We start from the raw sequence: 12,593 nt of genomic DNA, 5'->3' as shown, positions 1-12,593 counted from the left end.
TGTATGACTGTAACTTGTTGCTTATATCCTAAGATTTTTATTAATATTGCTTCTTCATTGCTTATTTGGCCCCTATGACAATCATTAAGTGTTGTACCACATGATTCTTGACAAATGTATATTTTATTTTATGTACGCTGAGAGCATATGCACCAAGACAAATTCCTTGTGTGTCCAATCACACATGGCCAATAAAAATTCTATTCTATTCTATTCTATAGACACAAGGACAGTTTTTTCTAAACGCCATCACTCTGCTAAACAAATTCCATCAACCAAGGACCCTCTGGGTGAAGAAATATTTCCCTTGATTTGTCCTCACTTTCTTACCTATGAGCTTTAGGGAGGGGCCCCTCGTCCTAGTATTGTGTGAGAGAGAAAAGAATTTTTCTCTATCCGCCTTTTCTATCCCATGCAGGATTTTATACACTTCGATCAAGTCACCAAGTTTGAAATATGTGCTTGTCCCAAAGGTGCTTTTTTGCTTCCTCATATTGTTATAAGTATATAAGAAATAAGTATGGGAATATGAGAGTTAATAAGAAAAGCAATTGAAAAAATAAGTTATGCAGAAGACTGATTATTAACCGTTGATATCATGGACCGTAGAATATTAAGAAGGAAAAGATTACGCTGTCAAAGGGAGAGCGGGTGAAATTCAATTTTTTTCACTACCAGTTCTGTGGGCGCAGGTTGGTGAGCATGGCAGGGGAAGGATGCTGCAAAATCTCCCTTCCCATCCCACTCCTGGGTCCAGACACAGGTGGTGTTTGCTGGTTCTCCAAACGTCTCAAAATTTCCACTACCGGTTCTCTGGAACCGGTCAGAACCTGTTGAATTTCATCCCTGATTTGAAGGACTTTCTCTGTTCTGCTTTGTGAAAAATGACAAATTGGTCAGCGGAGAAGCCGGTGGCAAGCCGAATAATTAGATGTGCTTTTTCAGCGTTTGAAAAATTGCAGCGGGATGAGTATAACATGAGGTCACCACTTTCCAATTTCAGCATTTGCACTCGGCTTTGAAATTCCAGGCTCATGAGCTTGATATGATTCTCTTCTTATTTAAGCTTTTCAGAACTAGGTATTCAAGATGCTTGGCGAGGCTCTCACTCCTAGAAAAAACAATATACATTTTATTTCTTATAGACATTCTTATAGGCATTCACTGTCTGGGGAATTCTGGGAATTGAAGTCCAGATATCTTCAAGTGGCCAAGGTTGGGAAACACTGCTGTAGAGAACAGCTCCAATCGATGGTGTCAACGCCTTCTTTGAGGTTTCCCAACACCTCCTATCCAAAATAATGTCTATGGTTGGTACCTACTAATCTCAAGGAGGAGGAGGAGGAAGAGAAGGAGGAGAGGAGGGAGTTTCGTGGACAGGTAGCATTTGCCCTGTATGGCTCTGCCCGGCAACTATCAAGGACATTCCTCATGATTGCCACATCATTGGGTGTTACAGAAAGACTCATAATGACAAGCCTTGTTGCGTAATATTATGTAATGGCTGTCCTAGATCCATTCTGTCATTTTCTATTCGAATTCCCTTTGGTGGAGTTAGAGCTGGATTTGGAGCATTCGCTTTCTTGCAGAGTCCATATCAGGCAGTGATGGGCCGCTACCAGAAGCGTAAGATGCTCCGCTACGGTAGCAATTTTCAGGATGCGCATGCGGTTTCACATCTCCGAGGTGTGCAAACGTGCCTCCACTTCTGCGCATGATTTCACCCCAATACAAATTAATGGAACCTACTACCGCCCAATGTCCATACTGCTCCCACTCTGCTGGCCTTTCGCAAGGCCACGAAGACCTGGCTCTGCGGGCCATAAATTTACATCCTTGATGGCCAACTGTATGAATAGTGTGGATGTATATACAGGGTGCGTTCCAAAAGTAATGCAATTATTATTTTTTAAGTAATTTATTGAACAGATTTGCACAAACACTTAAAATTCTTCAAAGCACTGTCCTTGGGCCTCTACACCTTTTTTTCAGTGACTCTGCCATGACCATATGTGCCCTGGAAGGCGTCTTTGGGGACCTCTCGCAAGGTCTTCATCACGGCTGATTGGATCTCTTCTATGGATGATAAATGTGCCTTGCCACAACACGCTACGAGTCTGCGAGTTCCTGGCCAAACACCAGGTGCCAACGCTGCCCCACTACCCCCCATAGTCCTGACGTCGCCCCAGCAGGCTTCTTTTTGTTCCCAGCCCTGAAAGGAATCTGTTTTTCGTCCATAGAAGAGATCCAATCAGCTGTGACAAAGACCTTGCGAGAGGTCCCCGAAGACGCCTTCCAGGGCGCGTACCGGTCATGGCAGAGTCTCTTGAAAAAATGTGTAGAGGCCCAAGGATTTTTAAAATTCCCCCTCACCTCACCTTCTTCCTTTGGCAGCGACTCTCCTCCTCCTCTTCTTCTTCTTCCTCCTCCCACCCAAATTCCAAGCTTTTATTTCTTTCCTAATGGGTTTGCACACATTATTTGCTTTTACATTGATTCCTATGGGGAAAATTGCTTCTACTTACAAACTTTTCTACTTAAGAACCTGGTCATGGAACAAATTAAGTTCGTAAGTAGAGGGACCACAGTATCCTAGAATTAGGACACAGACTTCAGAGGAGAATCAGAACTGCAGAAAAAACAATGGCTGCCAACCTGCCTTCCATTGAGGACCTGTAGACTGCACGAGTCAAAAAGAAGGCGGTGAAAATATTTACTCACCCCTCGCATCCTGGACACAAACTGTTTCCACTCCTACCCTCAAAACGTTGCTACAGAGCACTGCACACCAAGACAATTATACACAAGAACAGTTTTTCCCCGAATGCCATCACTCTGCTAAACAAATAATTCCATCAACACTGTCAAACCTTTTACTAAGTCTGCACTTCTATTTCTACTAGTTTTTTCTCATCATTCCTATCATCCTTTTCCTCCCACTTAGGACTGTATGACTATAACCTGTTGCTTGTATACTTAAGATTTTTATTAATATTGATTGTTTCCTCATTGATTATTTGACCCCTATGACCATCATTAAGTGTTGTATCTCATGATTCTTGACTAATGTCTCTTTTTCTTTTATGTACACTGAGAGCATCTGCACCAAAGACAAATTCCTTGTGTGTCCAATCACACTGGGCCAATAAAGAATTGTGGAATTGGAAAGGATGGACCACAGAAACCATCTGGCAATGTGCTAAACCAGGCAGCCTGTTTATGACGGCTGGTTTTCCACCTCTTCAAAACCACTCACAGGTGGAGACCCCATAAACGCCCTAGCTGGAGTCATTTCTGGACACAAGCCAAATGGGGAACAGCGACCGAGGAATTTGACAGGACTTCGTTAGGTTTCCAGGAGAGATGCTGCAGATTCCATCCGTGACTAACGCAGAATTTAAGTGGTCAATTATGATAGAAGAAAGGAGGAGACCGAAATAGCTGCCATTTTGTGGGCAAAAGGTATCTCTGGAGGAGAAACAATCAACTCCCTACGAATGGGATGGGGCAGATCTGATTGTCTGGTTAAATAAAAAACAAATATATATTCAAATAGGAAGAATATTATTTGTCCTGTGAGCAACAGTGTACTCATGCACAATTATTTCCACGTACAGCTCGATAGCTCTTCGTTTGGCACGTAAGGGCACGGATAGAACCAAACAATGCAACAGCTGGAACACACCAAGCCATTTGTGCAGTGTAGGATACAAATAGACCTGCAGAGGCTACTCGGATTCCTACGGCTGCACAAACATGCCCACATGTGCAAAAGACTCTCTCTCACACACAAATGAATGTGTGCACCAAGCTGCACCATATTTACGCATTGTAGAGCAGCCACATTGGTGTAAGTTTGCACAATTTGCAAGGTCCACAAGTCTTGTATTTCGTACGTCAGGCAAAGTTCTACACATTTGCCCCCTTCTGCAAAACAAGCCAGAGTTTTAGGAAACGGAATGAAACAGCAGCCCAAACGCCTACATGGTAACAATATGCAAACAGGCGTCAAAAATAAATAAAATATATATGCAGACATTTCGAATGCTGCAAGAACAGCTTTGCCTGGGCATGCACAGAGCAAATTGTGCCATGCACCAGAACATCTTGGTGGGACTTCCATGCCCAAATGCAAAATCAAGCATTAAGACAACACACCGCCGTGTAGAAATTCACAAGGGCGCATTCCATAAACGCATGTCCACGGATGCACAAGAACACATGTACCCAAGTATGCAATCATGCACAAACATGTAGGAAATTGGTAACACATGCAAACACACACACACACACAATCTGATATATCTTGGTAATTTTGCAGATGTCAAAGAGCAACCTGTGGAAAATTGCCCCATTTCTGCACATTGCACAAGTATTCCACTCCCCACCAGCTGTTGTACTTTTAACCTTCTGGAGCAAATCGGATTTTATGGGGGGAAGCCCCCTTTTGTCTGCATGGTGCATCGGGTAGAGGTATCAATCTCGTAGATTTTCCAAAGTTCAGATTAAACCTGGCCGCTCCATTGCTCCACCACGATTCCAGCAAAATTGGAGATATCCTTGCACGGATGGCCGTCTGCAAAGCCCTTGTTTGTAGCTCTGCAGGTCTTTGGGGTTTTTTTCTTCCTCTGCCTGAAATCTTCATTTCTGGCTGCCGAGTCATCCCTTCACTCTCTTCGGGTTACCTGCCTGTCCAGGTGACACACCAGCATCCCAGCTCCCTGCTTTCTCTCCAATTCTCTCCGTGATGGACAGGCTGCATTCCATTTCTGATTACTCGCGGCTGGGCTGGTCTCCTTCCTAAGCGAACTCCATTCATTAAGCGCTCTCTCTAGTTTCTGCAATTAGACGGTGAATTGTTTGCCTGTATGAAGGTGGCGAGTAATTATATAACAGCTGGCTTTTCACTGGCAGCTGTGATTATTATCCCTTTCTCAGCCAACGTGGTAGGATCCAGAGCCCTGCGTGCTTTTGGGGTGGTGGTTCTGGAGGGGGTTTTTTTCCACGCGATGCGAGGGCGGTTCTGGTAAAGAAGGAGTCCGCTCCGTACCGGCGATACCTGCCTGGTGCAATTCCCAGCATCGTTGGGAACACCGCAAAGAGACACACCTCTGAGAAAGAACGGGCACACAACAAGGAAGGGCTTTGTTCCAGCTGCTGGTTTCTGCAGGGTTGGTGGTGGTGGGAAAACCACATAACTTTAAATTGGTTTGTGTGGCCCCATAAAACGAAAGAATCTGGTGTTTTGAGATAGTGAGCCAGGCAGGGAGATGAAGAAGAAGCAGTAGGAGCAGGGGTGGGCTGCTGGGGGTTCTCAGGGGTTCAAGAAAAAACTCCAAGCATTGCATTTCAGACATAAACACCCTAGAAAATGTCCAGAGATACTTTACGAGAAGAGCCCTCCACTCCTCCATGCGCAACTGAATCCCCTACGCAACCAGACGTACAATCCTAGAAAGTTTAGAACTACATCGCCTTAAACACGACTGAAGCACAGCCCATAAAATCATCTGCTACAACGTCCTTCCTGTCAATGAGTACTTCAGCTTCAACCACAGCAACACACGAGCACACAGCAAACTTAAAGTAAAGCCCAATGGACAAACCGGAAGTTTGGAAAATGCACTTCCTGTTTACCCATTGTGCTGTTTTTCACACTCCGGGACTTCAGGAAGCTTCCCTGAACCCTCCGGAGTGCAAAAAAACAGCACAACGAGCAACCCAAAAGTCCATTGTTCAGAACTTCCGGTTTGCCCATTGGGCTGTTTTTTCACCGTCACAGGCTTAAGTGAGGCGGGTATGTGGGGGATTGTGCACATTATTATTGTTGTTGTTGTTGTTGTTGTTGTTGTTGCTGCTGCTGCTGCTGTTGCTGTTGCTGTTGCTGTTGTTGTTATTGTTATGGTTATTATTAATTAGACTTGTATGCTGCCCTTCTTCGAAGATTCGGGGCGGCTCACAGGATACAAAAACCCCACGAGGGAGAAACATAGAGGTCGACCTCTGACCCCCCACTAACACCGACTGCAACCGACCGGAGAGGTAGGAGGAGAACCACTGAAGGACAGTGTCTCCCACTCCCCACCCCTCCAGCCGGCAGAGAAGGATACCATGATCGATGGTATCGAAAGCCACTGAGAGGTCAAGAAGTACCAGGACAGAGGATAAACCCCTGTCCCGGGCCCACCAGAGATCATCCATCAACGCGACCAAAGCAGTTTCCGTGCTGTAGCCGGACCTGAAGCCCGACTGCTGGGGACCTAGATAATCGGCTTCTTCCAAGGACCGCTGGAGCTGGAGCGTCACCACCTTCTCAACAACCTTCCCCATAAAGAGAAGGTTGGAGACTGGACGATAGATATGAGTTCCTGGATCCACTTTTCCCCCTTTTTCGTAGCTTGAGCTCTTGTCCAGTTCTCTGGTAGTTCTCTTCTGCTCCAAAAGATTTGAAAGGTGGTTCCGAGATTAGGTCTGAACTCTGAAGATTCTCATGCTTCCTATTTCTGGGTTGTCCTCTTGCTTAGCTGAAGACTCTTCATCTCCCCGAGATTCGAACATCAAACTTTTTCTTCTTATTCCGGGTCTTCCCCCTATCAGTAAATTATGGAAAGCCGGCTGGTGAGGCGTCTCCTTTTTTTTTTTTTGCAACAACAACAACAATGCCGTAGCAGAGGTGGAGCCCTCAAAATAAAGAACATAAAACCCAGGGTGTCGAAAGGAATCGGAGACTCCAATCAGCACCAACCGGGGCGTATGGGCCAGGTGCACAGCTGTTGAGGTGGATGGAATGAAATCTCTGAAAGCAGCACATGGACGAGCACATGTTCTCCTGCTTCTGTTTAGGAAGCACATGGACTTCATGGTGGCAATGGCTGGTGAAAGCTTTTTGGAGGCTGCTCGTGGTCTTCCCACAGCACATACAAAACATTTGCTAGACCAGGGGTAGGCAGAGTGGGCTCTTCTGTGACATCTGGACTTCAACTCCCAGAATTCCTTGAGCCAGCATGATTGTAAAAGAGCCATTTTTGTCGCCCGTCTTTGGACCTGTTCAATTTCATCCATCTCTCTTTGTAGGTGAGGTTTCCAGAACTGGACACAGTACAGTGTTCCCTCGATTTTCGCGGGTTCGAACTTCGCAAAAAGTCTATACCACGGTTTTTCAAAAATATTAATTAAAAAATACTTCCCAGGTTTTTTTCCTATACCACGGTTTTTCCCACCCGATGATGTAATATGTCATTGCCAAACTTTCGTCTGCTTTTAATAAATATTTTTTAAAATAAACTTTAATAAATAAACATGGTGAGTAATAATCTAAATGGTTGCTAAGGGAATGGAAAATTGCAATTTAGGGGTCTAAAGTGTTAAGGGAAGGCTTGTGATACTGTCCATAGCAAAAAATAGTGTATTTACTTCCGCATCTCTACTTCGTGGAAATTCGACTTTCGCGGGCGGTCTCGGAACGCATCCCCCGCGAAAAGCGAGGGAACACTGTATATTCCAAATGGGGTCTTACCAGTGGGATCACAATCTCCCTTTTCCTGCTTGTTATACCTCTAGCTCTGCAGCCAAGCATCCTACTCGCTTTCCCTACTGCCTGACCACACTGTTCACTCGTTTGTCTTTCTCTGATGCTTATGTTCTACTGTAAAGCAGTGGAAGTGATGTGCCGGTGCCTGGAGGCTGTTAGGGTCTGGATGGGTGTCAACAGACTCAAACTCAATCCTGACAAGACGGAGTGGCTGTGGGTTTTGCCTCCCAAGGACAATTCCATCTGTCCGTCCATCACCTTGGGGGGGGGGAATTACTAACCCCTTCAGAGAGGGTCCGCAACTTGGGTGTCCTTGATCCACAAGTTATAAAAGAGCCATTTTTGTAGCTCGCCTTTGGACTCGTTCCATTTGATCCATCTCTTTTTGTAGGTGAGGTCCGCAGAACTGGACACAGTATTATTCCAAATGGGGTCTCACCACCAGCGCTCTATACAGCGGGATCACAATCTCCCTCTTCCTGCTTGTGATACCTCTAGCTATGCAGCCAAGCATCCGACTCGCTTTCCCTACTGCCTGACTGCACTGTTCACCCATTTGCCTTTCTCTGATGCTTATGTTCTACCGTAAAGACCGAAGAAACAAAAACTCCAACTGGAGAGCTCATCAACACCAGTGGTTCATCCCAGCCTGGCTCACTCATTGGGGCACACCCTACCTGGTTTCTCCCACCTTTTTTGCCTCGTGCGCCTCTGATCTGGGCTTAGGCAAGATTTTGTTCCCCACTGGGTATGCGGCAACTCTTAAAAACTATCCTGCAACTTTTATTGGATTTCTGCCTTGTTTCCTTCCCACCCATTATTTTTGTAAGTGCCCTAACGCAGTGTTTCCCAACCTTGGCAACTTGAAGATATCTGGACTTCGCATTCGCTGGCTGGGGAATTCTGGGAGTTGAAGTCCAGATATCTTCAAGTTGCCAAGGTTGGGAAACACTGCCCTAATACACATGTGAACGCCTGCATAATCTTCGGTGTTCATCTCAGCCAGCTTCCGTATCTATTCTGCTTTAAGCGACATGGCAGCCTGAACGAAGAGGGATTAAAACTGTCGGTGATCTGCAGAAGGGACATTATTAGATTCCACTGGAATTAGAGAATTCCAAACACAACAATTATAGTGTTGTTATATGATTTTTGACAAACGTCTCTTTTTTTCTTTTATGTAGGGCAGTAAGGGCCGTGCATAAGTGCGCCAGCGTGCCTTCCGTCGCCTGTCCCAATGTTTCTCTCTCTTACTAGTATCTACTAGTCTTCGGAGAGGGGCGGCATACAAATCTAAATAATAATAATAATAATAATAATAATAATAATAATAACAACAACAACAACAACAACAACAACAACAACAACAATAATAAAAAGATCGCACAGACTAACTACATGATAGACATGATGCTGTGGCACAGATGATCCACTGGAACATGTGCCGGAACTACCATTTACCAGTGGCAAAGAACTGGTGGGATCATAATCCCGAAAAAGTGGTCGAAAATGAGCAAGCAAAACTACTGTGGGACTTACGACTTCAGACTGACCGAATTCTGAAGCATAACACACCAGACATTGTGATCGTGGAGAAAAAGAAAGTATGGATCATCGACATCACAATCCCAGCAGAATTGAGGAGAAGCAGCTAGAGAAATGAGTGAAATACGAAGATCTAAAAATTGAGCTGCAACGACTCTGGCATAAGCCCGTGAAAGTGGTCCCAGTGGTCCTTGGCACGCTGGGCGCAGGGCCAAAGGATCTCAGCGGACATTTGAAAACCATCGGAATTGACAAAATCTCCACCTGTCAATTGCAAAAGGCCGCTTTACTGGGATCGGCAAACATAATGCGCCGCTACATCACGCAGTCCTAGGTGCTTGGGAAGCGCCCGACTGGGGATGAAATACGAAATCCAGCATAGTGATCTCGTTTGCTGTGTTGTACTGACATAATAATAATGTATATGAATATTGTTATATCTTTGTATATCACCAATATGTACTTGACAAAACAAGCAAGCAAACAAACAAAGAAACAAACAAACAAACAAATAAATAAATAGATCCCTTGTGGTGGTGGTGGAGGGCAGGGACCGAGCCTCATGCAAAGAAGGAGCATTAATGCGCTTCCCTAAGCCTATTCAGCCTGGAGGGGGCTGCACATCTCCCCCTTCTTTCGCTCCAATGAGTAGAACCTCTTTTCGGCAAAGAAGGCAGCTGCACCCGGCCCAGGGAGGGGCTCCCCCCGGCTCAGGGGCTTGGAATGCGCCGCTTTCTAGCTCGGTCCAAGTGTTGCAGCCGCGGAACCCAGAGGCCAAAGTGGGCGGAAGAGACCTGTCGGGCCCCATTCTTTGCTGCAGGTGCCTATTAGTCCGTAGGCTGCAGCCTCCCCTGCCTGCCTGGAGCAAGGCAGCTCTCTCGCACGTGGCCCTCGGCCGGAGTTGGGAGCCTGGGAGGGAGGTTGTCCTTCAGGGAGCCATTCGAGCCCCTGGGACGCTCTTCTCCGCAGGGACCAAGGACCCCTTTAGGCCCCCCGGAATGAAGGCTGGGAGTCTTTCATCCAAGGGCCCCTCTGAGTGAGGTGGCTTTCTTGCCGACATTTCATTAACCAAACTAGGTAACGTCATCAGTTCTACCGTGTTTTCCCCAAAGTAAGACCCTGTCTTACATTTTTTGAAACCCTGAAATAAGCGCTTGGCCTTACTACCATGCACTCAAAAGCTTGATTGGGCTTATTATCAGGGGAGGTCTTCTTTTGGGGGAAATAGGGTATCTATCTATCTATCTATCTATCTATCTATCTATCTATCTATCTATCTATCTATCCATCCCTACCTACCTACCTACCTACCTACCTATCTACCTACCTACCTATCTACCTACCTATCTATCTAATCCATCCATCCATATTATCTATCTATCTATCTATCTATCTATCTATCTATCTATCTATCTATCTATCTATCTCTGTCTGTCTATCTTTCTATCTATCTATCTATCTATCTATCTATCTATCTATCTATCTCTCTCTCTCTCTCTCTCTCTCTCTGTCTATCTTTCTATCTATCTATCTATCTATCTATCTATCTATCTATCTATCTATCTATCTCTCTGTCTATCTATCTATCTATCTATCTACCTACCTACCTACCTACCTACCTATCTACCTAGCTATCTAATCCATCCATCCATCCATCTATCTCCACTGATCTATCTCCTCCCTCCCTCCCTCCTTTCCTTTGTTCCTTTCTTCCTTCCCCGAAAATAAGACCTTGTCTTATATTTTTTTCAATTCTGAAATAAGCGCTTGACTTTATAAGGCCCGATTGGACTTATTATCAGGGGAGGTCTTATTTTGGGGAAACAGGGTAGGATTGTGCAACACTAAAGGATGGTAGAAAATATCCAAGCTGGGAGACCACCAAGGGCCCCACAGTCTTCCTCCTCCTCCTCTTCCTCCTCCTCTTCCAGCTCCGGTGAAGTTGAAAAATCTTTGTCAACATTTAGCAACCTTAACACGTGTGTCCATCCACCTCCATAATGTGGGAGTTGATATCCACATGTCTTAAAGCAAACTGTCTGGGGAATTACAGGCGCTTGTTTATTTATATATCCAAGGTATTTGGCCAGGAATCTCAGTGAGTGTCTCTGGGTGGGGAACGGAATTGAAATAAAAGGAAAACAATCGCAAACTTTGCAAAAGTTCACATGCAAAGCGGCCAAGAAAACAACCAACCCAAAACCAGGAACACATTTCAATTAAATAGGTTAAGAGAATTGGAAGGGACCTTGTAGGTCATCTAGTCCAGCCCCACACCCAAGCAAGAGATCCTACACCAGAGGTGGTGAACCTTTTTTTCCTCGGGGGCCGAAAGAGCGTGCGTGCATGCTATTGCGCATGTGTGAGTGCCCACATCCATAATTCAATGCCCTCTCTCTTCCTCCCTCCCTCCCTCCCTTTCTCTGTCTCTCTCTCTCTCTTTCTTCCTCTTTCTTTCTCTCTCTCTCTCCATCCCTCTTTCTTTCTCTCTTCATTCCTTCCTTTCTCTCTTTCTCTCTCTCTTCCACCCTCCCTCTCCCTCCCTTTCTCTCTATTTCTCTCTCTTTCTTTCTCCCTCCCTCCTTCCCTCCTTCTCTGTCTTCCTTCCTTCCTCATTCTTTCTCTCTCTCTCCATCCCTCTTTCTTTCTCTCTTCATTCCTTCCTCTCTTTCTGTTTCTTTTCTCTCTCTTCCTTCCTCCCTCCCTCCCTTTCTCTCTATTTCTCTCTCTTTCTCTCTCTCTCCCTCCCTCTCTTTCTTTCTTCCTCTTTCTTTCTCTCTCTTTCGGTCCCTCTTTCTTTCTTTCTTTCTTTCTTTCTTTCTTTCTTCCTTTGTTCCTTCCTCTCTTTTTTGCTCTCTTTCTCTCTCTCTTCTTTCCTCCCTCTATCTTTCTCTCTTTTTGGCAAATGGTCACTTTAGCCTAGCCAGGCTCCAAAGGTTTCCCTGGAGCCAGGGGAGGGTAAAAACACCCTCCCTCATCCCCCCAGAGTCTCTCTGGAAGCCATAAACGCCCTCCCAGAGCCTCTGTGCAAGGAAGGAAAATAGCAAATCCTTACACCTTTGGGACCATGGTTCTATTTTCTTAAAAAAGAAACCGCCACTGAAGGGTCCCAGGTGAGAGTGGGAGAAAGATAAAAACCCCAAAAAAACCCCAATGGAACAAGTTGCTTCATTGATAAAGGAAGTGGTGGTGGGAGCTTTGAACCGGGAGGGGGCACGTTTCCTGCAAAAGTTGTGGGTTGAAAGTGGCGGCGGCGCGAGGGGGGGAATTGTCACATTTTCTGCCACCAAACCCAAGACAAGGAAGTGAGGCAGGATTGATTGACACTGCTGGAGGATATTACATCATGCTGAGGTTTCATTTCATGTTATTTTATTTTTTTAAAAAAAATGGGGTTTGGTACCTATCTCTGGATAGACAATATCGTTTGGCAAGGCCTAGGGGAAGAGCCTTCTCTGTGGGGGCTCCGGCCCTCTGGAATCGGCTCCCCCCGGAGATTCGCACTGCCCCCACGCTC

The sequence above is a fragment of the Erythrolamprus reginae genome, chromosome 12 (assembly GCF_031021105.1).
Source record: "Erythrolamprus reginae isolate rEryReg1 chromosome 12, rEryReg1.hap1, whole genome shotgun sequence".
Lineage (NCBI taxonomy): Eukaryota > Metazoa > Chordata > Lepidosauria > Squamata > Dipsadidae > Erythrolamprus > Erythrolamprus reginae.
Note: the sequence above shows the minus strand (reverse complement) of the source record.